A 27,773-nucleotide genomic window follows, 5' to 3' on the forward strand; every position below is an offset into this window, starting at 1 on the left:
ATTTTCAAATAATGTTTCTGTATTTGTAGAGATAGTCATATAATTTTTTTCTTAGCTTCTTTTTACAATGTGCTACATTGGTTAATTTTTGAATATTAAACCAATCTTGTATTTTTGACATAAACCCCACTTGGTCAAGATGTATTATCCTTTTTGTATAATATTGTATTAGTTCTGCTAATATGTTGCTAAGAATTTTTACATGTATGTTTATGACACATATTGGTCTGTAGTTGTCTTTTCTTGTAATGTCATTGTCTGGTTTTGGTATCAAGTAATGCTGCTCTCACAGAATGAATTAGAAAATATTCCCTTCTCATCAATTATCTAGAAGAGTTTTTTTTTTTTTTTTTTTTTTTGAGACGGAGTTTTGCTCTTGTTACCCAGGCTGGAGTGCAATGGCGCGATCTCGGCTCACCGCAACCTCCGCCTCCTGGGTTCAGGCAATTCTCCTGCCCCAGCCTCCTGAGTCGCTGGGATTACAGGCACGCGCCACCATGCCCAGCTAATTTTTTGTATTTTTAGTAGAGACGGGGTTTCACCATGTTGACCAGGATGGTCTCGATCTCTTGACCTCGTGATCCACCCGCCTCGGCCTCCCAAAGTGCTGGGATTACAGGCTTGAGCCACCGCGCCCGGCCTAGAAGAGTTTTTGTAGAATTGGTGTTATTTTCTGCTTAAATGTTTGATAGAATTTACTAGTGAAGCCATGTGGGCCCACTATTTTCTTTGTAAGAAAGTTTGTAAGCACAAATTCAATTTCTTTAATAGCTATAGAGTTACTTACGTTATCTATTTGTTCTTGAATGAGCTTTGGGAGTTTGCATCTTTCAAATAATTTGTTCATTTTATGTCCCTCATCTCCCTTGCTTGCTCTGAAATCGATTTTGTCTGCTTTCTTTTGATTAGTATTAGGATGGTATATTTTTCTCTTCCCTTAACTTTTAAGCTGTATGTTAAGCATGGTTGAATGTTGCATTCTTATCCAATCTTAATAATCTCTGGTTTTTAAATGAGGAAGTTTAGACTATTTACATGTAATTTAATTATTGAGATGTTTAGGTTCAAATATACTATCTTTCTTATACATCTAAGGACACACTCTTCAGATCTCTGGAGTTGTCATCTGCGCAGTTCTCCCTTTCCAGAATCTGTCCTGCCAACTCTAGCCTCTTCAGCTTCCTCAAGCTCTCAGCTCAGGGTTTTAACTCAGTGTTTCCCCTCCTTACACTGCAGCCAGGAAACTTTTTCCAGGCAGTAAGCTGGGGCTATGGTATAACTTACCTCATTGGTTCCCATATGAGAGAATTACTGTCCTTCATCGCCTGATAACCAATGTCTTCAAAGCCATTGCTTTATAAATTTTGTCTATTTTTCCCAGGTGGAAGGATCAATTTGGTTCCAGTTATTTATTCTGACCAGAAACACATGTCCAAAGTGACTTTAAAAAAAAAAACACCACAAATCTTTTCATATGATGCTCCTCCCAAAACCCATCAATGGCTTCTCACTGTTCTTAGGATAAAGTCCATAATCCTAACCAAGGTCTTCAGAATTCACTGTCACTTGCTTATCTGGTCCCATGCTCTCCCTTATTCTGTTTCAACAACAGGAACTTTTCAGTTACTCAAACTCAGCAGACACTTCTACCTGTCCCTCCTCTCAAGAATTTACCTCATACTTTGTGCGCCTCCTTTTCATAGAGGTATCCCATACCTATTCTTCGGAGTTTGTTTTGAAGGTCATTTTCTCAGGGAAACCATCCTTGGCTCCTTCAATAAGTTATGTTTGTTATGATTGTCCCCATAGGATTGGAAATCAACACTAATATGAAGGAGGTACTCTGTAATGTAACAGGGCATTAGGTTTAATAATTTGAGGGTCTTTCCCATTGTAAATTTCTATCATAAAATACATACTTTTCAAAAAACATTTTGTAAAATATCTTACTTATTAAGACTATTGTATTATAATAATACAATAGATTTATAATAATAAATTAGATTATAAATGTATTGAATGGGATCTGGTGTCATTTAAATTCTCAGAATTCTTTAAATAAAGTTAAATATTGCCATGCACACAGTACCTCACCTACAATTATTTGCAAATCCAGTATATTGATTAGGTACCCATTATTATAAGGTCTAGAGAAGTAATACAGAGTCGATCCATTCCTCAAGAAACATAAGGTTTATTTAGTGAGATAAAACTTGCATACAGAAAAAAAGATATGGGTCATTTTTAAAAAGATAACTAAATGCATTTAAAAGTGTATATTCCTTAAGTCCTGCACTTGCAATTCTGATAGTAGGAAGGATTAGGAAAGGTTGGGTAGGTACATGGGCCACTCAAGTTTAGGTTAGAGAAAGGACACCAGAGATAGAGGTATCTAATTAGGTAGGTTAGTTAATTACCTAGAGCAGCTAGAAGTAAAAGGAAGGAAAAGATAAGTACAAAAGAATTATCCATGGGACAGAAAAAAAAAGAAATGGATGAACCTGAGTGTTATCAGATATAAGGAATTAATGTTATGTAAAAAACCAAAGGAGAAATCAGAAGCCATCAGTTGTGTCAACACAAGAATGCAGTGGGGGAAAGAAGCAAGATGGGCAATAAGGCTGGAGAACGTAGCACTCTAGTTGTGAGGAGGGGTGAGTTGCCTGAAGCTCACTTTATTGTCTGTGAGTCACATGGTGAATATTTGAGGGGGCTCAAGTTAAAGGGTAACTGGTTGGGAAGGATTTTCTCTCTGGCCCTACACAGCTACTCAGGCTTCCCCTGGAAGGTTTCAGTTCCTTTTGATAGGAGGTTCTCTTCCAGCTTTGTGCCTTAAATTAGCCGAACATGACCATGGTTCCAGGAATTTGCCTGCCCTGATCTGTTTACCATGATTATTATGTACATGATTCCCTGGTTCCAGATCTGCACTCACTCCATAGTCAATCTGGCTTCTGACTCTGGCTCCATTCCCATTTTATAATTCTGCTTCTGTCCTTTGTACTAGACTTTGGTATTTGGTTTCCTATTTCTGAATCTTGGCTTGTTGACACACACACACACACACACACACACACACACACACGCGCTGTACTAATTATCATTTCTACTTCAAACTACTTCACTTTCATTATTCTGTAGGCACCCAACCCCCATTTTTGGTCATGGACCAGTGCCTTAATCAAAACCACTGGACTTTACACAGGGATTCACATCAGTGGTTATTCATATGGTTTTCTTCTACAAATACTGTCCCCACCAGAGGAGTGCCAAAGCCAGCTATAATAATGGCAAAGTCCAGATCATTCCCTATTGTGTATTTTGGCTTTTTGTTTCTGGCAGTTGGAGTGAGTTGCAAAGACACAGAGTTACAAGTGGAGTTCTAGGGTCATGTGCACAGGGACCAGTTAAAATGAATTTGGAATGTGTGGATGGTAAACCTGGAAGTGGAAGATCCTCACCCCCACTTTATGGGTCAGGAGACTTGTTTATGTATAGGTTAGAAAGTAGTGATGAGTGGGACATATCTATTGTGAGAAGAGCCACAGAGGCTACTCTCTGTATTGTTTCTCTTGGTGATTAAGACTGTCAGCTTAAACTTTCATTTATTTAACACTTATTGAGCACCTACCATGTATGTATTAGGTGCTAGGCTAGAACTTTGGGATATAATGATGAGCAAAAACAGGCATGGCCTCCACTGTTACTGAGTTTACAAGCTAAGTGGAGCAAACATGTCATATATGAATCTAAAAATTATTTAATGAAAATTATTGCTAAATACAATAAAATAATATGACTAGTTATATAACCAAATCTAAATATAATGATATAACTATAATAAGTACAAAATTATAACTATGTTCTGTAAGGAAAAAGTGCATGGTATAATTACACATAGTAATAGTGCTTTCCTGGGAAATTATGCTCGAATTGAGATCTTAAGAGAGAGTAGGAATTAACTAGTTGAAGAAAGGAAGAAGTATAGCTATGCAAGTCTCTGAGGTTAAAGAACAATGGTGGTTTCAGAGTTGAAAGAAGGCTATTTTTTCCATTGTGTCAGAGAGTTATGAAAGGCATGTTGCCAAATGGGTTTAAGAAGCAGGTAAAGACTAATCATAGAGGGTCATCAGAAGAATTTGTGTCTTTTAAAATTTTTTTATTTCAACTTTTATTTTAGGTTAAATGGCTACATGTGCAGCTTTGTCACATGGGCATACTGCATGATACCCAGGTTTGGAGTATGATTAATCCCATCACCCAGGTAATGAGCATAATGCCCAAAAGGCAGTTTTTCAGCCATTTTCCCCTTCTTTGCCTCCCACCTGTAGCAATCTCTAGTGTCTATTGTTGCCATCTTTATGTCCATATGTACTCAATATTTAGCTCCCACTTATAAGTGAGAACACGCAATGCTTGGTTTTCTGTTTTTTCGTTAGTTTACTTAGGACAACAGCCTCCAGCTGCATCTGTGTTGCTGCAAGGGACATGATTTTTCTTCTTTTTCAGGCTGCATAGTACTCCATGGTGTATATGTACCATATTTTCTTTATCCAATCCACCATTGATGGGTACTTAGCTTGATATCATGCCTTTGCTATTGTTAATAGTGCTGTAACATATGCATTCATGTGTCTTTTTTATAGAATAGTTTATTTTCCTTTGAGTATATACTCAATGATAGGATTGCAGGGTCAAAAGGTAGTTCTGTTTGTAGTTCTTTGAGAAATCTTCAAACTGCTTTCCACAGTGGCTGAACTAATTTACATTCCCACCAATAGTTGTAAGCATTTCTTTTACTCCTCAGCCTCTCCAGCATCTGCTATTTTTTTGACTTTTTAGTAATAGCCATTCTGAGTGGTATGAGATGGTATCTCACTGTGTTTTTAAATATTATTATTATTATTTTGAGACAGGGTCTCACTCTGTTGCCCAGGCTGAAATGTAGTGGTCCAATCTTGGCTCAATGCAATGTTCACCTCCCAGGTTCAAGTGATTCTCATACCTCAGCCTCCCAAGTAGTTGCTGGGATTACAGGCATCCACCACCATGCTCGGCTAATTTTTATATTTCAGGTACAGATAGGGTTTTGCCATGTTGGCCGGCTGATCTTAAACTCCTGGCCTCAAGAGATCTGCCTGCCTTGGCCTCCCAAAGTGCTGAGATTACTGGCGTGAGTAACTGCGCCTAGCCCCATTGTGGCTTTGATTTGCATTTCCCTTGTGATTAGTGATGCTGAGCATTTTTTCATATGTCTGTTGGCCTCTTGTATACCTTCTTTCAAGAAATGTCTGTTCATGTCTGTTTCCCACTTTTCAGTGGGGATATTTGGTTTCTTGCTTGTTGAATTGTTTGTTTCTTCTAGATTCTGCACATTAGAACTCTGTCAGATGTATAGTTTGTGAATATTTTCTCCCATTCTGAAAGTTATCTGTTTTCTCTGTTGATATTTTCTTATCCTGTGCAGAAACTCTTTAGTTTAAGTAGGTCCCACGTGTAAATTTTTGTTTTTGTTGCAAATGCTTTTGAGGACTTAGTCAGAAATTCTTTGTCAAGGCTGATGTCCAAAAAAATATTTCCTAAGTTTTTGTCTAGGATTTTTATAGTTTTAAGTCTTACATTGAAGTACTTAATCCATCTCGAGTTAATTTTTGTATATGGTGATAGGTAGGAGTTCAGTTTCATTCTTTTGCCTATGGATAGCCAGTTATCCAACATCATTTATTGAATAGAGGGTTCTTTCCTCATTGCTTATTTTTGTCAACTTTAACAAAGATCAGTTGATTGTAGGGGTGTGGCTTTATTTATTTCTGCATTCTCTAGTCTTTTCCTTTGTTCTATGTGTCTTTTTTTGTACCAGTACCATGCTGTTTTGGTTGTGATAGCCTTGTAGTATAGTTTGAAGTCAGATAATATGATACATCTGGCTTCATTCTTGCTTAGAATTGTTTTGGCTATTCAGTGTGTTTTTGGTTCCATATGAATTTTAGAGTAGTTTTGTCTAATTATGTGAAAAAATGGCATTGGTAGTTTGATAGTAATAATGTTAAATGTGTAGATTGCTTTGGCCAGTTTAGCCATTTTAAGATATTGATCTTCCAGTCTGTGAGAACAGAATGTTTTTCCATTTGCTTGTGTTTGTGGTTTCTTTCAGCAGTGTTTTGTGGTTCTCATTGTAGAGATCTTTCGCCTTTTTGGTTAGATGCATTTCTAGGTATTTTATTTTTAGGGTGGTTATTGTAAATGGAGTACATTCTTTATTTGACTGTCAGCATTAATACTATAGGTGTATAGAAATGCCACTGATTTTGTACACTGATTTTGTTTCCTCAAATGTTACTGATGTTATCAGTTCTGAGCCTTTTGGTAGAATATTTTGGGTTTTGTAGATATAGATTCATATTGCCGGTGAAGGGAGATAATTTGACTTCTTCTTTTCCTGTTTGGATGCCTTTTATTTCTATCTCTTGTCTGATTGCTCTGGCTAGGACTTCTACTACTCTGTTGAATAGGAGTGGTAAGAGTTGGCATTCTTGTCCAGTTCTTAAGGAGAATGCTTCCAGCTTTTGCTGGTTCAGCATGATATTGGCTGTGGGGTTGTCATAGACAGCTCTTATTATTTTGAGATGTTGTCCTTCTATTCCAAGTTTGCTGAGGGTTTTTTTCATGAAGGGATGTTGGATTTTATCAAAGGCTTTTTCTGTGTCTATTAAGATGATCATATAGTTTTAATTTTTAATTCTGTTTATATGGTCAATCACATTTATTGATTTGTGTATGTTGAACCAGCTTTGCATCCCAGGAATGAAAACTACTTGATCACAGTGAATTAACTTTTTGACTGAATTAACTTTTTGATGTGCTGCTGGATTTGATTTGCTAGTCTTTTGTTGAAGATTTTTGCATCTGTTTATATGAGGAATATTGGCCTGTAGCTTTCTTTTTTCATTGTTTCCTTGCCAAATTTTGGTATTAGAATAATGCTAGCGCCATAGAATGAGTGAGGGAGGAGTTTCTCCTTTTCAGTTTTTTGGATTATTTTCCATTGAATTGATACCAGCTCTTCTTTGTATATCTAGTAGAATTTGGCTGTGAATCTATTTTACCTAAGGCATTTTTTGGTTGGTGGCTGTTTTTTGTTTTTTGTTTTTTTTATATTACTGATTCAATTTTGAAACTTGTTATTGATCTATTCAGGGTTTCAATTTCTCCCTGATTCAATCTTGGTAAGTTGTGTGTTTTTCCAGGAATTTATCCATTTCCTCTAGGTTTTCTAGTTTTTGTGAATAGAGTTGTTCATTGTAGTCTCTGAGGAGCTTTTTAATTTTTTTTTTTTTTTTTTAATTTTTGAGACAGATTGTTACTCTGTCGCCCAGGCTGGAGAACAGTGGCACAGTCTCAGCTCACTGCAACCTCCACCTCCTGGGTTCAAGCAATTCTTCTGTCTCAGTCTTCTGAGTAGCTGGGATTACAGGCATGTGCCACCATGTCCAGCTAACTTTTCTTTTTTTTTTTTTGAGACGGAGTTTCACTCTTGTTACCCAGGCTGGAGTGCAATGGCACGATCTCGGCTCTCCGCAACTTCCGCCTCCTGGGTTCAGGCAAATCTCCTGCCTCAACCTCCTGAGTAGCTGGGATTACAGGCAGGTGCCACCATACCCAGCTAATGTTTTGTATTTTTAGTAGAGACGGGGTTTCACCATGTTGACCAGGATCGTCTCGATCTCTTGACCTCGTGATCTACCCGCCTCGGCCTCCCAAAGTGCTGGGATTACAGGCTTGAGCCACTGCGCCCGGCCCAGCTAACTTTTATATTTTTAGTAGAGATGGGGTTTCATCATGTTGGCCAGATTGGTCTCTATCTCCTGGCCTCAGGTGATCTGCCTGCCTCGACCTCCCAAAGTGCTGGGCTTACAGGCATGAGAAACTGCACCCAGCCTCTGAGGATCTTTTGTGTTTGTTTGGGATCAATTGTAATGTCACCTTTGTCATTTCTATTGTACCTCTTTAGATTTTCTCTCTTTTTAGTCTGTTAATCTAGCTCATGATCCATTCATCTTGTTTATCATTTCAAACAAATTTGGCTTCATATATCATTTGTATGAATTTTGAGGTCTCAATTTCATCCAATTCTGGTCTGGTTTTAGGTATTTCTTTTCTTCTGCTAGTTTTGGTGTGAGTTTATTGTTCTTTTACTTACTGTAAGTTCAACTGAGATCTTTTTAACTTCTTGAGGTAGGCATTTAGCACTATAAACTTTCTTCTTAACACTGCTTTTGCCACATCCTAGAGATTTTGGCATATTGTGTTTCTGTTTTCATTTATTTCAAAGAATTTTTTATTTCTGCCTTAATTTTATTGTTTACCTAAAAGTCATTCAGGAACAAGCTGTTTAGTTTCCATGCAATTGTGTAGTTTTCATAGATATTCCTGGTATTGATTTCCATTTTTATTCCACTGTGCTCTAAGAGTATGGTTGCTATGATTTTGATTTTTTAAAAACTTATTGAGACTTGCTTTATGGCCAAGCATGTGGTTGATCTGAATATGTTTCATGTCCTGATGAGAATGTATATTCTGTGATTCATAAGTGGCGCATTCTTTAGACATCCAATTGATCAAGTATCAAATTTAAGTCCTGAATTTTTTTGTTAGTTTTCTGCCTAAGGGATCTGTCTAATGCAGTCAGTGGGGTATTGGAGTTTACCAGTATTATTGTGTAGCTAAGTCTTTTTGTCGGTTGAGAAGTACTTGTTAGGTCACCAGGAAACCTGCAATTCCAAGGGGATCTTCTGTTCCTCTGAGCTTGGCAAAATTGGAGTGAATTGTAGGGTATGTCTTAGGTGGCCTGGTGATACACTGGGTCAAAGGCAGAGGATTCTGGGGCAGGGCTGTGGTGTCACAAGTGTGCAGTTGGTATACCCTCAAGGACCCGGCTTTTTAGCCCAGCAGGTGACTGTTGAGTCTGCCCAGCTGTCACTTTCCCAACTGGTTCTTCCTCCAATTTCTGCCCCAGGAGCTAGTCAAACCAGCTAGTTTTGTTCCAAGCCTTCTGTGCCCAGATTGCTAGGCTGTTCCAGCTGTTCTGCATCATGGGGATCCCTCAGGCAGAAGCTGAACTGGCCAACAGGCAACACCTTTCCCACACTGGTCTTGTAAAGGGAGAGACACTTACTTTCCATATCAGCACCTACACCCTTACCCCACTTTTCTCTTTGTTCTAGTAGTGAGGGCTTCTCTCCTGCTCAAGCTCTGGCTGCAGATCTTAGCTCAACAACCCTGGGCAGTGTGCTTGAACCCTGGAAATTTGGGCTTATGACTTTGTCCTCTGGCTCCATGGACAAAGTCATTCACCAGCTGTGCTGGGGGACTGAACTGCTCACAGTCTGCCAGGAAAACACTTAGGTGGGGCACTCAGGAGGCTGTGCTGTGTGTTCCCACTTTCAGGAGCAGTCTGGCAGATGGCCTTGGGAGGGGTCAGAGTCAAGGGAGCACACGGAGCAGATGCACCACAATCCTTTGCAAAAGAGTTCTTGTCTCTCTGGCCTGGCAGTTAGCAGTGGCTACCATCACTCAGAGCAAGATGGAAAAGAATGGGGGATGAGTGCCTGTGGCCATGTTTTGCTGCAGCTACCCCATAGGCTGTGAAACCTTCTGGGCTCTGTGCAGGTTTGAGCTCTGCCTCTATCTAATTTCCAAGGAGTTCCCCTTGCCAATTCAAATGTCTAGGGGGGTATCAGATTTCTTGTAGCTAGGATCTCAGACGCCTGTGAAGGTAGTATGGTGCCCCAGAGTTCCTTCACTCACCCTTTCCTGAGTGCCTGTTCCGGACCAGAAGCTGATCCTGGTGCTTGATGACTCCTTGCAGGCATCCCAACTTCCTCTCTCTTCAACCTCAATGACCATGTCATCTCTGTCTTGACTTTCAGTGTTTTCTCTCAAAAGATCTGTTCAGAGGGTGATGGCTTACTCTATATTTTGATTTCTTTAGATGGGAGGGTAAGGGGCTTACTCTATATTTTGATTTTTCTGGCTGCATCTAATTGGCCATCTTGTCACTGCCTTTGGATTTCTGCCTTTATCTAAAAAAAGATGGGATGCCATTAAAGTGAGTTAAGCTGAATAGTGCTAAGATTTTTGTGTTGAAAAAATCATCCTTGTTGCTTATGTGGAGTAGGCCGAAAAGATGCAAGAAGATAAATCAGAAGGATCATTTGATAGATCCAGGAAAGGCATAATGCTGGCTCAGACCACTGTGGTAGTGGTGGAGATAGCTAGAAACGGTTGGATTCAAGATAAATTTTGAAATAAGAGTAAATAGAACTTGCTGATTAATTGGAAATGAAGGATAACACTTTCCTCAAATCTCTGACCTTCCACCTCCTGGATCACTTTTAGAAGATGATCTCATATACTGTCTTACTAAGAAAATAGAAGCCATCTGTCAAGAACTCCCTAATTTACCTGTCAATAAACATGAACTTATGAGGGGCTTAGAGGAAGTGATGTCTTTAGGGAACAGTCAGATTTCAGTTAAAGCAAGGGAGCAGAGTGAGAGCTCAGAGAAGTTTTAAGGACATAGGGGAGTCTTCTAGACAAGTATTGGCTCTTCTATTGAGCCTTTTACTGAGGTTTGGAAGGCAGTGAAGGGGAGAGGACTGATGTGAAAAAAGCATATGAAAAGAGTTAAGTTGATGATAGTGAGATAGAGGATAGATGACCATTAAATTTGTCATACAATGGAAGCATGGGCGAAAGCCATAGTGAATTTCTTTGAGGGAGGCAGACAGTGGGAGGTGGCAAGAGAATTTGACCAGGGTGGTTATAGACATAGACATTGGCAACCTACATGTGAGAAGGTTTGGACAATGCTGGATATAGAAACTGAAGACTCACATGCTTCAGGGCCTGGTGGATAAGAAAACCACAGAAGACTGGTATCAAGCAATGTGCATAGCTCCTTTGGATTGTTTTGGATCTCCTCCAGGAACTTACCTGTAGCAAAGGTAATGTTGTGCTAGGCATGAAGGAAAGCATAAGGACTGACATCCATATTTGTTTTAGAAGGGATATATAAAAATTGTTACAGTCAAATTTCTCTATTGTGAGATGGATGAACAAGTCATATTGTTTATTTGATATGTGGTCATGGTAATCTTCTTTCTGTATTTGGTTGATCGTTCTTGCCTACCATCATTTGTAGACAGTGAATAGGAGAGTGGGTAAATTCAGACCTGGAAGGCTTTGAGGGCTGCACTCTAGAAATGCAAGGCTATTTGTAATACATGGTCTCACTTTAAATTTTCAGGTAGTTATAGAGATGAAACACCTCCCTAATCAAGGGAGCAGAATATGATCCAATGTAACAGGTACTTTGTGTACCATCTTAGTGAAATATTGAGAATTATGTTAAATACTTATGAAGGGAAAGGGCTAGGCAAATCATGTTAACAGTTTCTTTTTTCTTTTCTTTTTTAACAGTTAGTTTCTTAATGAACTCTGAGAGATCAGGGCATATTTTTTTCTGGAGCATCCTGAGCCTGCTTTGGTTAAAGATGCAAATACTTTAAGCAGTAGTATACATCAGAAAGTTTTGCCAGACATAAAGATTACCAGCACCTTGGGAGGTTGAGGCGGGTGGATCACCTGAGGTCAAGAGTTCGACACCAGCCTGACCAACATGGTGAAAGCCTCTTTCTATTTAAAAAATACAAAAATTATCTGGGTGTGATGGAGGATGCCTGTAATTTCAGCTATTCAGGAGGCTGAGGCAGGAGAATTGCTTGAACAGGGGAGGTAGAGGTTGCAGTGAGCCGAGATCACACCACTGCACTCCAGCCTGGGTGACAGAGCAAGACTCAGTCTAAAAAAAAAAAAAAAAAAAAAAAAAATTACGAGGCAGCCCTAATGGGTCATATTCAGGGTGAGTAGACTTTAGTATCCAGCCAGGTCAGTGTTCTAAAAGGAGCTTAACACACTTGTTTGGGATTCACTTTAAGTAAAGCAATATCTTGATTTTTCAAAATTGCTTCCAGTAATTCTGAAACTGCCTCAGGTGCTACTTATCATAAGTGTCTGCCTGTTGTTGCCCCATGATGAAGCCTTTTATTTCTAGCAGTAGTTATAGGGCCCTATCAGTCTTTAAGCAAAGACACTCAGGCATGAATGAACTTGCCCATAAATAAATTCATAGATTCCTCTTGCCTTATATATACCTGCTGTATACATGATGTGAAATTTGGCTCTACATGAGAATATGACAGATTATATCTGAACTATGCCTAACTCTCTTGTCATTATGCTGTTCCTTGTTAAGAACGTCAGGTCATGGGAGAGTTCTAAGGCCTCTCAAGTTAGTATATCCAGGCTTTAAAGACCATTTTTGCAGTGAAGTCTCATATGTTGTTCAATTAATTATTGCCATAGACAACTTTCTCTGGAAATAAGTGCACAGGGAGAGTTCATATTGACCTGAAACCCTATGGCAGGAATTCCTCTATAGAGATGGTGGAGGCCTCTTTGTGAAGAAAGGAGATGATGAATAGAGTGGTATGATTGAGGTTGAAATGAAGAAGGTAATTCTTGAAAGGTAATTACCATTTGTAAACCAGTTATGTCATATCTGTTTTCTCTAAATTCCTTGTCTGGAAAGAATATCATTATGGATTCTATCAGGACAATAGAGTCACTATAAACATTATCAGAATGTGTGATTTCTTAAATCTCAATGGAGCTGTAGAAATAAAGGTCTAGAAGGGAGTAACAGATTCAGAAAAATCATCTCCAACCAATACTCTCCACCTGTCTCACAGGCAGGTCTTACAGGGGAAAGCAAAAATCAAGTACTTCAGACTGCTGCAGTGCAACAACAAAGATGGGATTTATGGTGAGGTCTATGGAGACCTGTGGGAAGTTGTTGCCTGCATGTAGCTACTGCCTCTGTCAGTCCAGAGTCAAGCATTTGGTTGAGGATCTGGGGTCACTTGGCCAGCAGGGCTAGCAGCTAGGAAGATAATTTGAATTCAGAGAAGAGGAAGGATAATGACAATTGGAATTTCTCATTCTTTTAAAAAGTACCAGGGCCCTAGCAAAGGAGGAAAGACGGTTGATAGATTGCCACAGATATTTCATCTATATAATTCCAAAGGCATAATAATCTTCCAAGAGTGAAGTACATTTCTGTTTTTCATTTCTTTAGATTTGAGCCACAGATGCAAAATAGATCATGAAGCCAACTGTTTATTCACAGTTAATATTTGCTTCCTTTTTCAAGAACACCACTTAATAGGCCAAATATAACTTACAGGTGCCTCAAAAATGGGAACATCAAGTAACCCGGACCCAAGAGAATTCTGGGCTTAGGTGAGGTTCAGAGTCTAATGATCCGTAGTGTCTAAATGCTCCCAGAGTTCACAGCATTATGTGTTTCTAGTTAGTTGACATGATAGCCCTTGAACAGTAGGTTCCTATCTAACATATGTTCCTGGACTTCTCCCAAAATGTTCTAGTTCAGTTCAGAGTTCAGCGCAAATTCAGTTGCAGTTGCTGCTGCCGCTGCTTCTCTTCCACGTTTCTTTCTACCTGTCAGTACACACTGAAAATTCATCCATCCTTTTCCTGAGAAGGAGGCCATAGGTACTAGGAGGTATGAGTATGTGACTATGTGTGAAGTCTAATGAAGATTTTGATGAGCTTGGTTAGCTTTCTTGAGTGAGCAGTTCAAGCTAGCTCATCCCGGAGTAGTGGACAATACTATAATATACATGGGAGGTCCCATATCCAGCCCACACCCAATAACCATGTGGGCCTTGTCATCTGAATGGTCATTCTAGCTCCAGGGATTCCAATGGCATTGGCTAAAGCTATTGCTTGACTCCTCACTCTTCCTACTCCTGCTTCCTTCCTCTCCCTTCAACAGATATTGGTCGCATGATACTCCTTAGTCCCATGATTCACTAAACTCAATCTCACAGTCTACTTTCTAGAAATCCTACCTGCAACACCTTTATAGCTTGTAAAAGCCTTTGTTTGAGCTATGCTTGGAAAGACAGATGGCTAATCTTCCACTTTGCTTTCCTCTCCTCAGGTACTAGCCCTGTGGTGAGGTTATGGATTAAACATACATTGTTGGTGTAAAGACAATATGTGCAATTAAGAGTTTAGAAGGAAAAAAGTGACCAACAAGAGCTTGCAGTTTCCAAAATGTGGTATTTCTGGCTTCACTCCTTTACACAAAAAACCAAAGAAATAATGCCAAGATTATTGCCAACAATATCTCTGAACTCAAATATTAAGACATTTCCTGGGGCTGCAGAGAAGTAAAAAAAAAAAAAACAAAAAAAAAAAATCCAAGCAGATGGTAAGAGAATCAAACTTCCATATCCATGATATCCTTTTCTCCCATATGCCTGACACCAGGTGTGTGGAAAATCTCCCCCCAGCTCACAGTTTCTTCAGTGGAAAAAGTAAGACTCAGGTGAACAGCCAGCTTCTCCACAATCTTGAGTTTTCTGGTGAGAAACCTTTCCCTGGCTCAACCCACAAGAAGTGTTGGGAGTACCAGAAGGGTGAAATATCCTTGAGGAAAGCCAGAGACAAAGGGGGAGGTAGAAATACCATCCTTATCTCTGGAAACTCTGATCTATAACCTGGCCAAAGGAGATGGCAAATCAGAGTGGCTGTTTAGCAGTACCACACTGTTGAAGTTCATCTCACAGGTTTCCTGGATAAAAAACCCTAGCAGCCTTCCTATACTACTGGAATATCCTTTTTGGGACCTCTCCCATTCAAGATGGACAGCACTCTTATCATTTACTAAAACCAAGGCAAATCTGGGCTTAAGGCACCAACCATCTAGTGTTGAAAAGGAGGCAGTGACCCAGAGGGGGGAAAAAAAAAGAAATAATCAATAGGTAAATAACAAGAACTTCTGAACAAACATAGCTAATAAAAATAAAAACTAGCCAGACAGAGAAGACTGGAATAAATAGCTGATCACTCAGTGCACATCCCTCAATGCACAGTGTTCATCCATAAGAAAACAACAGCAGGCTGGCATGATGGTACATGCCTGTAATCACAACACTTTGGGGAGTCAGGGTGGGCAGATCAGGAGTTGAAGGTCAGGAGTTTGAGACCAGCCTGGCCAACATGGTGAAACCCAGTCTCCACTAAAAATACAAAAATTAGCCACGTATGGTGGCAGGCACCTGTAATCCTAGCTACTCGGGTGGCTAAGGCAGGAGAATTGCTTGAATCCGGGAGGTGGATGTTGCAGTCAGCCAAGATTGCACCACTGTACTCCAGCCTGGATGACAGAGCAAGACTCCATCTTGTTGGGGGAGGGAGGGAAACAACAGTAGACAGGGAACCATAACATCCTCAAACAAAGCACAGACCCTAACAACTGCTCTTAACAAGATGGTGATATGTGAACTCTCTGACCAGGAATTCAAAAATAGCCATTTTAAGGGAGCTCAGTGATATCCAAGAGAATACATAAAAGCAATTCAGAAGTTTATCAGATAAATTTAACCAAGAGATTGAAATAATAATTAAAAAAATCAAACATAAATCTTTGAACTGAGAGATACATTTGCCAAACTGAAAAATTTATTAGAGGCTCTTAACAGCAGAATAAATCAAGCAGCAGAAAGAATCAGTGAGCACAAAGACAGTCTATTTGAAAATACATAGAGGAGAAAAAAGAAAAAAAAGAATGAAAAGTAACAAAAATTTTTATATCTTTTTTAAGATATAAAAAATTACTTTAAAAGCCTAAGAATTTGTGGTGTTCAAGAGAGAGTTAAATAAGCAAGGGGCAAAAAGCTTATTCAAAGAAATAATGACAGAAAACTTTCCAAAACTCAAAAAGAAGATAAATATCCAGGTACAGAAAGATCAGATAGCACCAAAAAGATTTGACTAAAAGAAGATAACCCCAAGACATATAATAATCAAACTCTCGAAGGTCAAGGACAAAGAGAGGATCCTAAAAGCAGCAAGAGAAAATAAACAAATAGCATGTAAAGGAGCCCCAACTTGTCTGGTAACAGACTTTGCAATGGAAACCATACAGACCAGGAAGGAGTGGGTGGACATTTTCAAAGCACTGAAAGAGAGGGGCAAAAAAAAAAAAAAAAAAAAAACTGTCATCCAAGAAAACCATATCCAGCAAATCTGTCCTTCAGGTATGGAAAGATTCAGTCTTTCCCAGACAAACAAAAGCTGAAAGATTCACCACCAACAGATTTTACAAGAAAGGCTAAAGGGAGTTCTTCAGTGCAAGTAAAAAGCCACTAATGTGCAAAATGAAAACAGAGGAAGGTATAAAACACACTGATAAAATTAAGTACATGGACTAATCCAGAATAATCTAATACTGTAATTATGATATGCAATTCACTCATAACTCTAATATGGAGCCCCACAACAAAGCTATAAAAGACAATATTGCCTACAACCTGTTAAGAGATAGGCAATATAAAGATATATAAATTGAGACAACATAAGTCAAAATGTGGAATGGATGTGGTTAAAGTGTAGAAGGTTTTCAATTTTTTTCTTTGTTACTTTGTTTCTATTCTTTGAGTCCTGAGATAAGTTGTCATCTTTTGGAAATAATTTGTTACATTTGTAAGATATTTTTTCTAACCCTTATGGTAACCACTATACAAATCCTATAATACAGTCACTAAAAATAAAAAGCAACAAATTAAAAAATACTACCCATATCACTTTCACAAAGGAAGTAAAAGGAAGGCTATAAGAAAGAAAGGAAAAGAGGAATTACAAAAAGCAACATGAAAAGAAGCTAGAAAATATGTAGTAATAAGTTCTTATCAATAATAGCATTGAATGTAAGTGGATTCAAACAAAAAGGCAGACAGTGGCCGAATGGATAAAAAAACAAAACCCAACACCAGAGCTCTCAAGTATGTAAAGCAAATATTAATACATTTAAAGGGGGAGATACACAGCAATACAGTAAGAGTAGAGGACTTAACATCCAACTCTTGCTAATGGACGGATCATTTAGATAGAAAATCAACAAAGAGAGGCACATATTCTCAGGATCTCCTGAGGGCTGACTCATGGGCCATGGTCACTTATATTTGGCTTAGAATACATCTCTTCAAATATTTTATAGAGTTTGACTCTTTTGGTCAACAATAACTTGGCACCCAAACGTGTTGATTCAGAGAAGGCTCAGGACCCCAAAGGAATTACCCAAAGTTGGAGCTAAGGTACAAGCAGAGGCCCATTGAAAGCCTCCCCAACTTCAAGCTTCTCATTCAGTGGCACTGGTAAGTCCTCCTGAGCCTGTGACCTCCCTTTGGTTGATGGTCCTTGATTTATTCTGAGCTGTTTTTTTTTTTTTTTCTTTCCTAGGAAGTTGTGGTTTACAGATCCTATTTTAGTTCAAAAGTGTGTTCTAAAGGATCTTCTCCATTGCTTTTTCTCCAAAATTAATCTCTATTTGCCTTGTCTGTGAAAATTTGCATGAGGAACCAAACTGTTGTTTTCATAGACAAATGAGAGACTGAGTTTTCTCAGCTCCAAAGAGAAAGATCATTTTGCTCCTCCCAGCTGAAAGGTGCCTCTGGGCAACCAGGGGCCTTGTGGGAATGTATAGTTTTCAGGTTGACCTTGGGGCTCTTTTTCCTTGATATAAATGTGCACAAAGGCCATAATATTTCACAGTGGGGTTGAACCCCCTGTGAGGTATAGCAGCCCTACAAAGAACACTCAACAAAATTAGTTTTAAAAGCCTCATCCAGGAAGCACATAAGGGAGCTAGTCACTTCCCGCTTTGGGTCCTCCTGGAGGTGCTTAGACCCCTGCAAAGAGAAACAGACAGGTAAGAGGATGGCAATGACTCACTTGTGATACTATGGAGTCCCATCTGTAACCAGCCTATACTTCGACCCATTCCGCCAAGACCCTAAGCCACAGCTCAGTTCTTCCTTTTAAGAAGAAAAACAACAACAACAACAACAACAAAGAGAATGACCCCCTTTTGGGCACTCTGTTGGTTTTATGGCACCCTTACTTGATAGAGCTTGTGTAAAATGGAAATATGATGGTCTTTGTGCACACTTATATCAAGGAAAAAGAGCCCCAAGGTCGACCTGAAAACTATAGAGTTCCTAAGTTCTCTTTTTCCCTATTTTCTTTTCTGCCTGCTTTAAATCTCTTGTTACTTTTCTGCTGAGATAAAAACCACTGTTTAGATCCAACCATTGGCTTTTTTTCCCCTTTTTTTTTTTTTTTTAGCAAGCCAATAAGTTTGTTTTATTATTTCACGGCTAGAGTTCTGAAGTAAAAGCTATAGGATCTCTCTCTCTCTCTGTCTCTCTCTCTTTCTCTCTCTCTCTCTCTCTGTGTGTGTGTGTGTGTGTGTGTGTGTGTGTGTGTGTATGTGTGTGCTTGTATTTTTAAAAGGACTTTTTGTTTTTTGTTTTTTTCCCTATGATCCTGTTCTTCTTGATAAAGTTTTTCTTAGTTATTGACAACTTGGGGTTCCTTAAAGAAGACAGAGAAGGCACCAAACTCCTTTTTTTTTTTTTTTTTTTTTTTAGGGAGGGGGTTTCTCTTTTTTGTCACCCAGGGTGGAGTGCAATGGTGCGATCTCCGCTCACCGCAACCTCCGCCTCCTGGGTTCAGGCAATTCTCCTGCCCCAGCCTCCTGAGTCGCTGGGATTACAGGCATGCGCCACCATGCCCAGCTAATTTTTTGTATTTTTAGTAGAGACGGGGTTTCACCATGTTGACCAGGATGGTCTCGATCTCTTGACCTCGTGATCCACCCACCTCGGCCTCCCAAAGTGCTGGGATTACAGGCTTGAGCCACCGCGCCAGAAACTTCTTTTTCTTTATGAAACCCCAAAAGTAAACAGACAAGTTTGCTCTCAGATCTTTAACTGCTTACTTGTATTGCATTGTGTTGCCTGATTTGTTTTTCCAATTACAATAGTTATTGCAACAGAAGCTACTCTTAGCTCTTTAAAATAAGAAAGAGTGTACTTTAGACATTTAGAAAAATGTCTCTGTAAAAAAAGAAGTGCACTATGAAAGCATGGTCTAGCCTCAGAATAATTCTTTTTGGAGACCCAGATACAGTATGGACTCTGCCCAAAGCTGAGGTCCAGTTGAATGATGGAGACTAAAATAAAAAGTACTTATATAAATAAAATTGGTCTCCTTATACAATCCTGTGATCAATTATATAATTTAATATATAATTAATAATTAAATCCATTTTAATTTTCCTCTAGCACACCACACTTTCTCTCTGTATTTTGAGATAAATTTCACTATCTGATTTTTCACCTAAGAGTTGCTTCCTTTAATATGCAAATTTGGGACTATTTAGCTGACAACTGCCTAGGGTAATGAAACAGGTTATCAAGAATTTGAAACTCTAAGGGGAAAAAAAGAGGTATTACAAAATCTATAAGATATGCTTCTATCTGTGTGCCTAATACATCTATGTTGTTATGTGTTGTGTATACAATGTTTCACTACTAAAAATATATAAAAGAGCTGTAATTAATTGGCTTAAAGAAAAATAAAAGCAATTAAATCACATACTTTATTAAGAAAGAACACTAGTCAAATTCTTTTTCAAGTTCACGCAACTTAAGTAAAATTTTTTTTTGTAAAATTTTTAATTAATAAGCTGACTTTAAAGTTATTGGTAAAATAATACTAGGAATGTCTTAAGAATTGTTAGCATTTTTGTTTGCCTTATTGATCAAGTGGTTTCATGCTTTTTCCTGCAGAACACTATAATATTTGCCATAAAGGTTATAAAACTATAAACGCAGCCCCAAACAGAATGATCTTCGCTTGCATAATTTTTCATAAATAAGGCATGTAATATTGTTGGTTTAATGAAGACAGCTAAATCCTGAGTTATTGGTAAAAGTTACATTATATTTAACCATAAGTTTCCTTACTTAAGTAACACCTGAAATTCATAGTTTACAACATTGGTTAACAGGGAATTACTGTAAGTAATGACTCATGGTTTTTGTAAATAATCTAGGTAAACAAATAAATTAATCAAGTAAATGTAAGGGAGCAAATTCTTGTAAACAATCATCATATAATTTAGGATCTAAGGTCATTAATACATATTAAGTGACTGGGTAATTTTCCAATTTAAAAATTGTAAGACAACTTTTTTTAATGTTCTTAGTAAAAGGTAAATATCTTTGTCTAATTCGAAGCCTATTTAAAGGTTATGTAAAACAAGGTAAAAGGAAGCAGAAAATAAGAGATGTAAAGAAAGTTATAGATATAAATTTGTATTTTTTTGGTCAGGCACAGTGGCTCATGCCAGTAATGCCAGCATTTGGGAGGCCAAAATGGGCAGATTGCTTGAGGCCAGGAGTTTGAGACCAGCCTGGGCAACACAGTGAAACCCTGTCTCTACTAAAAATATTGATGCAAGAATTAGCCAGGTGTGGTGGTGCACATCTATAATCCTAGCTACTCAGGAGGCAGAGGTTGTAGTGAGCCAAGATTGTGCCACTGCACTCCAGCCTGGATAACAGAGTGAGACTCTTTCTCAAGAAAAACCCCAGACCACGCATGGTGGCTCACGCCTATAATCCTAGCAGTTTGGGAGGCCGAGGTGGGGGGGAATCACTTGAAGTCAGAAGTTTGAAACCAGCCTGGCTGGTTTTTGGGGGTTCATCTTTACTAAAAATACAAAAATTAGTTGGGTGTGCTGGTGGGGGGAGAGCGGGGGCGGAGGGGGCACCTGTAATCCTAGCTACTTGGTAGCCTGAAACAGGAGAACTTGAACCTGGGAGGCAGAGGTTGCAGTGAGCCAAGATCGGCCGCTGCACTCCAGCCTAAGCAACATAGTGAGACTCCATCTCAAATTCAAAAAACAAAAAAACTGAAAACTAAAAAACAAGAGGATTTTTGGTTAAAAAAGAGAAAAGGAAAATGATTTTATATGAGAAAGAATCTTGTATAGTGAATTTTGTCCTAAAATAAAGTGACTGGGTTGCTCAAGAAAAAGGAATATTTAGGACAAACCAGAAAGTTCAAGGATGTTATAAATGGTCTAAGTCATGATAAGGTTAGTAAAAAGGGAACTTATATAAATGTTATGTGATTAATTGGCTTTAACTGAAGAAAATGATCATAGGTTTCCTAAAATTGAACTTTGATATTAAAAAAACATGAATGCAGAACTAAAAGATTTGGTTAAAACAAAATTTAATTGAAATATTGACTTAATGCAAGAGGTTTTTTTAATTTTTAGATTCTGTAATCTATAATCTGTTTCTTTGAAATTCTTTAGATTGATATCTCAGAAGTTCAGCTTCTCTTTTACAAAGGCCTTGGATGATAACTTTCTCCTTCACTTTTTGTTAGCTCCTGTAATGTTTTTTTTTAAATTAGTAATCTGAAATAAGGGAGAAAAATATTAAAAAGCAGGCAAATAAAATATTTTGTTAACCTTCCTCCTTTTAATTCTGCATGCTTGTATCTCTATCTTTATATGTTTCATGAAAATGATATTTCACTATCAAACTTCATGTAAGAGCTCTAATCAAGTAATTAAAAAAAAAAAAAAGTAAGTGCTTATTAGACTGGTAGAAGCCAGCTCAGATACCTTTTAATTCACATAACCCTGGCAATATTTGATAATTAGATACATTTAATTTCAAAACTCTGTTCAGTAATTAAAAATCTTAAAGTCATGTTATGTTAAATTATTTCATTTTTTTCTCTGAGAATTTGAGTTACTAAGCATTGAAATAATAGGAACATAAAATATGTTTTTGGTGAAGTTTACAAAACACAAGGATGTTTATTTTGCTTAAAAAAAGAAAATAGGGTTATTTTCTAGTTGAACCATTTGAGTTGCTTTAAAATGAAGGACAAATTATACAGATAAAACTAAATGAATAAAAATAACAATGAAGCCAGGACAACAAAAGTTAACTCTGAGACCTGTGGTTACCAAGAAGAGGAGTCAATATGGGGAAAGGGAAAAACCAAATAACCAGCCAGAGGATATAATGTAAAGAAATTGTTCTATTTTGTAGATTGGTATCATCAGTTTCTTTTTTTGTTGTTTTGTTTTTTTGTTTGTTTGTTTTTGGAGATAGGGTCTCACTCTGTTGCCCAGGTAGGCATGCAGTGGCGCTATCTCAGCTCACTGCAGCATCCACCTCCTGCGTTCAAGCAATTCTCCTGCTCTCAGCCTCCCAAGTAGCTGGGACTACAGGTGCCCACCATCATGCTTGGCTAATTTTTTGTATTTTTATTAGAGATGGGGTTTCACCATATTGGCCAGGCTGATCTTGAACTCCTGATGCCCACCTTGGCCTCCCTAAGTGCTGGGATTACAGGCATGAGGCACCATGCCTGGCCCATCTGTTTCTCAAAATATCTATGTAGTGGATTGTAAAAATAACCACTTTAAGAAATAAATTTCTTAATTTTAAATCCTACAGAATATAAGGGCTTGTTTGGGTTGAGAAGGACCCACAGTTTACTGTTGAACAATCACTGATGAGTTTATGTGATCCAAATGCACAGGAGGTTATTCCTGAGAGAACAATCATCCTAGTGGAGCAGATAAATGTCACTCTGAGGTCCGTTTGCCCTGAAAAGGAAACTGCCTAATTCTCCCTGTAATATACCAAGTGGAACATCCCAGATGAAGCAGTTAATATGCTTCATATGTAAGCCATATGGGACTGGCTTTATAATAACCAGGATATCCTCCAACCAAATAAACCTTATTATCCAGGTAATGGTAAATTTGGAGTGAAAAGGGCCTCTTTTACATGGGCCTTTCAGAAGCTTTATCAAATTAGCTATCCCTCATGGATATTACAAATGCAACTCCCTGCTGGGAACTCAAACCCTTTTTCACCAGAAAAGGTAAAATGGCCTAGGGAGAAGAAATACTTTCCGGCAACCAGAATATAAAAATGTGCAGGTTAAAAAATTATGAAATTTAAGATGTTTAAACAGGCTTTATGTATGGTAATTGTAACCTCTTTACCTTAATGTCTTATGATAATGGGTATTGTATCTAACAGAGTGTTGTTTCCCCTATCTAGTACTATAAAACCAAAGGCATGTAAATCTGCTCTTTTGAGAAATGTTAACATCACACATGCTAAATTGGAACTAGTAAGATCACCTGGGCCCACAAAGTATAGGGTAGAAGCTGGAGTATGAAGCTCTGCTTCATACCCCTTTGTAGAGCATTTATTGGGGCTGAGGGCAAAAAAACTATGAGTAGTACTTCCCAGTGATAAAGACTGGACTAGAAAATTTCCACTTGAGGGGCATTAACTGCCCTGCTATAGAATGTTAACTGAAGCTATCCCTATGCTAAAAGAAATAATTATGCCCCAAAGAGTTCTATGAGAAAATAAAAGTGGTGGCCGTGCGCAGTGGCTCACGCCTGTAATCCCAGCACTTTGGGAGGCTGAGGCGGGCGGATCACGAGGTCAAGAGATAGAGACCATCCTGCCCAACATGGTGAAACCCCGTCTCTACTAAAAATACAAAAAAAAATTAGCTGGGAGTGATGGTGCGCACCTGTAATCCTAGCTACTCGGGAAGCTGAGGCAGGAGAATTGCTTGAATGCGGGAGGCAGAGGTTGCAGTGAGCCAAGGTAGTGCCACTGCACTCCAGCCTGGCGCCTGGTGATGGAGCGAGACTTTGTAAAAAAAAAAAAAAAAAAAAAAAAAGAAGAAGAAAAGAAAAGTGGTTTACATAGGATCTTGCTACTGGAAATACAAGGAGGAGATACTCATATGCAGGAAGCCTCTTTCCTTCCTAGGAAACTTTCTAATTATGTGAGGAGCTGCTAGATTCTACAGTGCCGGATAGACAGCTCCCATGAGCTGTTTGGCTTGTGAATGGCATTTCCAAGGTAAACAAACACTTGTTTGAAAGCTGTTGTTCTGGTTAAAGAAGGGTCAAGAAAATCTTTTTCCTTTGAGTTGTTTGGGTGAAATATGTTTTTGTAAGCAAATTACCTTTCTCTCTGAGTTCTACAAAATTCAAATTGTGATTTTATGACAATATAGTTATTTGCATACATCATATAGTTATTTGCATTCAGTAAGAGTCTTTTAAACAGAGCAATTGGAGACACTGGTTCCTTTACCAAGACTTCAACTAAAATAGAATATTTTTAGGTAAAGTTCCAGCAAAGCTAGCTTAAAAGAAGCCTATATAGCCAATTAATTATTGCTGCATTTTAAGCAAATACTAAGGCCAAGTATAAACTTGTTTTTCACACAAATTGGTCTTACTATAATTTGTCTTTAATAGAAAAGGAAGGCTAGAGAAAGAGAACTTGTTTCAAAGGAAAAGTGTAACACTTGATAATAGGTTTCAGCCCTAATTTTGTTTATTTTGAGTGCAGATTGAATCATTATTTCTTGGCTACAATAATACTGTAGAGAGTACCAGTTTATAATTTTTCTTCATATTTTTAGATGGTGCCCTAATAGAATAGGTTGCTTTTTATGTTCTAACATCAAATACTTTTTTGATTGTCAAAATATAAATGTTATTTATCTCTTATTGCTTTACTTCCAAGGAAACCAAAATTATGACATTCTGAAGACCAGAGATGCTAATCTCCCTCATTTGGCATCCCACTGGCCCAGATCTGTTTTCCACTGCAAATGCTCTGCTCCCAAAACTATACAAGCACTCCCCCTTTAGGCCCAGGAATGGTCATAGAAGAGGTGGGTGCATGAGAATCTAAGGACCAGTTTTGAGAGATAGAATTAAATCAAGGTATGACGGGATACAAAAATGCCTAAACAAACCTAGTAAAACAAACCTAAGCTATCGTGTGTCACTTTTGCATCTACCCCAACCATAAAGAATTTTTTGCTTCCTGTAGAATTAAATGAAAATATTTATTGATGAGATAAAGAAAACTTATAACAAAGCCTCCTGGGTATAATGCTTCCAGTTATGAGTTTGCTAAGATCTTTCTATCTATCCATCCGTCGATCGATCGATCTGATTTTTTTAATTTTCAGAACAATGCTTATTTTGTTTGGTTTTTGTTTTAAGACAGAGCCTACCTCTGTTGCCCAGACTGGAGTGCAGTGGCTGATCTTGGCTCACTGAAACCTCTGCCTCTCAGGTTCAAGCAATTCTCATGCCTCAAGCCTTCTGAAATAGCTGGGATTACAGGCATGCACCACAATGCCTGGATAATTTTTGTATACTTATGTTTTGTATAGCAAGCTGTTATAAGTCTGTAATTAAAACCAAGCTTACAGTAGCTCAACACATAGAAGTAAAAAATAAATTAGTTTTGTAACTTTGCCTTTTGGTTTTTGTTTGTTGGCTTTTTACTTAAAATAATAATTTTAAGAGATAATGAATGCCTGTCCACATCCATTCCTATCTGGCCTGGAGTAATTATTGGCTATAAATCTTTTGACTCTTATGGCCCTTGGCCATCGGGAGTCACATTGAGGGATAAGATGGACCTGGGACAGGCTGCCATGCCACCCTGGCAATGCTATGGAACAAAATAAAGATTTGATGGCCTTTATTGTTGCCTCTGGTAAATCTTGGCCAGAAGGGGGAAAATTTAAACCAAAGATTAAATTCTAAGCACCCCCAACCATCTGAATGGATTTTCTCCTTGGCAATGGTGCTCTTTAAAATTTAACCTGAGGGGCAGGGCATGGTGGCTCATGCCTGTAATCCCGACACTTTGGGAGGTCAAGGCGTGGGGACCACTTGAGGTTGGGAGTTCAAGACCAGCCTGACCAACGTGGAGAAATCCCATCTCTACTAAAAATACAAAATTAGCCAGATGTGGTGGCACATGCCTGTAATCCCAGCTACTTGGGAGGCTGAGGCAGGAGAATCACTTGAACCCAGAAGGTGGAGGTTGCAGTAGCCTGGGCAAAAAAAGAAAAACTCCAACCAAAAAAAAAAAAAAAAAAAAAAAAAGTTTCCCTGAGAGACTGTTTCAGGCCATGATGGCAAGTGGGGGTCATACATTATACCTCTCCAGCATTAACATCAACACAGATCCTTAAATCTGATAAAAAGCATTTATAATCTATTCTCTCTGAAGCCTGCTACCTGGAAGCCTCATCTGCATAATTAAACTTTGGTTTCCACAACACCTTATCTTAATCCGGACATTTCTTTCAGTTGATCCCAGGTCTTTAGATAAACTCAGCCAATTGTTAATGAGAAAATTTTTACATCTGCCTATAAGCTGGAAGAACCCCCTCCACCCTTCGAGTTCTCCCACTTTTCTGAACTGAACCAGCATATTTCTTAGATGTATTTGCTTGAAGTCTCATGTCTCCCTGATATGTATAAAACCAAGCTGTGCCCCGACCAGCTCGGCACATGTTCTTATGACCTCCTGAGGGCTGTGCCATGGCCATAATCACTCTTATTTAGCTCTGCATAGATATCTTCAAATAATAAAATCAACAAAGAAACATTAAAGTATACACTAGACCCAAAACACCTGACATATACAGACTATTTTGCCCAACTGCTACAAAATACACATTCTTTTCATGAGCATATGCAACATTCTCCAAAATAGACTATATCTTCATCCACAAAACAAATCTCAACAAATTCAAAAAAGTAGAAATGATATCAGGTATCTTTTCTGATCCGAATGGAATAAAACTTGAAATCAATAATAAGAGGAGCCTTGGAAACTACACAAACACATGAAAATTAAATAACATGCTCCTGAATGAACAAGGGACCAATGAAGAAATTAAGAAGAAGCTAAAAATTTTATTGTAACAAAATAGGATTATATTATACAAAAATATATGGGATACAGCAGAGGTAGTACTAAGAAGGAAGTTTATAGCAATAAACACCTACATCAAAAAGGTATAAGGACTTCAAATAAACAACCAAACAATTGTTGAATACCATGAGTTCCAAATTTCTCTTCAAAGAGTCAGTGTGCCAGTATGTTGTTTCTTTGTTCTCCATTTTAAAGTTTAACTTCCTCATTCTCGTCGTCTCCTTGCTCCTAGTTTCAGTAAACAACTTTCCCCCTAGCCCTAATCAGTAGTTCACATCTGTTCCCCTGGTCACCTGCTCTGTCCTGAGTCATCCCCGGCCACTTGGTCTAACTTGAGTCACCTTTAGTCATGTGTTCCGCAACTGTCTTTCCCACCGAAACTGCTCACACTGCCACTCTGGCTCATACCCCTGATCTCTTTAAAATAGCCAATTGGAATTAGCTTAGACTGTGCAGTCCAACCCTAGCCAATAGAAGAACAACACAGCAGTAGGAGCTACCTGTGTCAGGGATAAGAACCACTTCCTCTCCCTTGTTCAGGTGTGCTCTCTGCTTCATCCACGAGACGCTCCCTTCTATAGAAGTAAAAATTGCCTTGCTGAGAAAATTTATGTTCAAGTGCTATTTCTTTTGCAGCACCAAAATATTTGCTTCTAACAATGTGGTGGCCCATATGGGGAGCCCATTATCCCCCAGAGAACAGGTGTCCAGTAGCCTCTTGTGAGAAGACATGTCTCACTGCCTTGTTGCAGTGGCCTTAGGGTGAGAGACTGGGGACCCACCCAGTGTGATGAATAAACCTGGACTCTCAGCAACATGGAAAGAAACTGGCCAGTGACCTGCGGGAAGGGATCCCTGCATACCGCAGCCACCAGATAACTCTGTGCACAGACTAAGGTAAGAAACTCTGTGCACAGACTGACGTCATAAAGGTGTCAAAGTATTTCCTTG

At 38.5% G+C, this 27,773-nt stretch overlaps 1 long non-coding RNA gene across 6 annotated transcripts in view; it reads left to right on the forward strand.

Annotated features, from left to right (window-relative positions):
- LOC116538567 overlaps positions 1-27,773 on the forward strand; it is a 69,336-nt gene that overhangs the window by 15,076 nt on the left and 26,487 nt on the right. For 2 of the 6 annotated variants that reach the window (XR_004263694.1, XR_004263692.1), the window contains 3 exons: positions 17,150-17,306; positions 23,832-23,924; positions 24,600-24,750. This is a non-coding gene — a long non-coding RNA (uncharacterized LOC116538567). Of the gene's footprint in view, positions 1-7,976; positions 11,007-17,149; positions 17,307-23,831; positions 23,925-24,599; positions 24,751-25,087; positions 25,119-27,773 lie in introns of those variants that run through there. The other 4 variants (XR_004263696.1, XR_004263693.1, XR_004263695.1 and 1 more) reach the window with 4 other exon arrangements.

Source organism: Sapajus apella, unplaced genomic scaffold (genome assembly GCF_009761245.1).
Source record: "Sapajus apella isolate SASKATOON/1434 unplaced genomic scaffold, GSC_monkey_1.0 scaffold121, whole genome shotgun sequence".
Lineage (NCBI taxonomy): Eukaryota > Metazoa > Chordata > Mammalia > Primates > Cebidae > Sapajus > Sapajus apella.